The 520-nt window shown below is 59.2% G+C and overlaps 1 non-coding gene across 1 annotated transcript; it reads left to right on the top strand.

Moving 5' to 3' along the window:
- The first annotated feature begins 182 nt into the window (after nucleotides 1–182).
- LOC113979275 lies at nucleotides 183–373 on the top strand. Its single transcript, XR_003537821.1, has one exon. It is a non-coding gene; the product is annotated as a U2 spliceosomal RNA (small nuclear RNA).
- Nucleotides 374–520: the final 147 nt, after the last annotated feature.

Consider the following 520-nt stretch of genomic DNA (forward strand, 5'->3'; position numbering starts at 1 on the left):
ATTTTGGGGGTATTTCGGGGTTTTTGGGGGTCGATGCGCGCGGAGCGCGGGCGGAAAGTGCGGGATGAGCGCGGCGGGAGCGCGGTCGGGGGCGGGGAAGGTCTTGAGGGCCTTGCGGGGGTGTCCGTGAGGTGCGTGAGGGGCTGTGGGGGCCCGGGCGGGGGTGTGGATCAATCTACGTTATCGCTTCTCGGCCTTTTGGCTAAGATCAAGTGTAGTATCTGTTCTTATCAGTTTAATATCTGATACGTCCTCGATGAGAGGACTTTATATTAAACGGATTTTTGGGCGCGGGAGTTGGACCCGGAGCTTGCTCCCTCCGCTCCGCGCATCGTCCCGGTATTGCAGTGCCTCCGGGAACGGTGCACCCCCGGCAGGGGACCTACGGCTGGTTAAAAACAGACTAAAACCTTATAAAGTGCAACTTTACCATGTTCTTATATCCGACTTCTTCCCGTATGTCTCCTGATCTCCCTCAGGATCCCCCCGAGGTCCCGCTGAGGCGCCGCCGCCGCTCGGG

This window comes from Neopelma chrysocephalum, unplaced genomic scaffold, assembly GCF_003984885.1.
Source record: "Neopelma chrysocephalum unplaced genomic scaffold, ASM398488v2 Primary Assembly neopelma1_64560, whole genome shotgun sequence".
Taxonomy (NCBI): domain Eukaryota; kingdom Metazoa; phylum Chordata; class Aves; order Passeriformes; family Pipridae; genus Neopelma; species Neopelma chrysocephalum.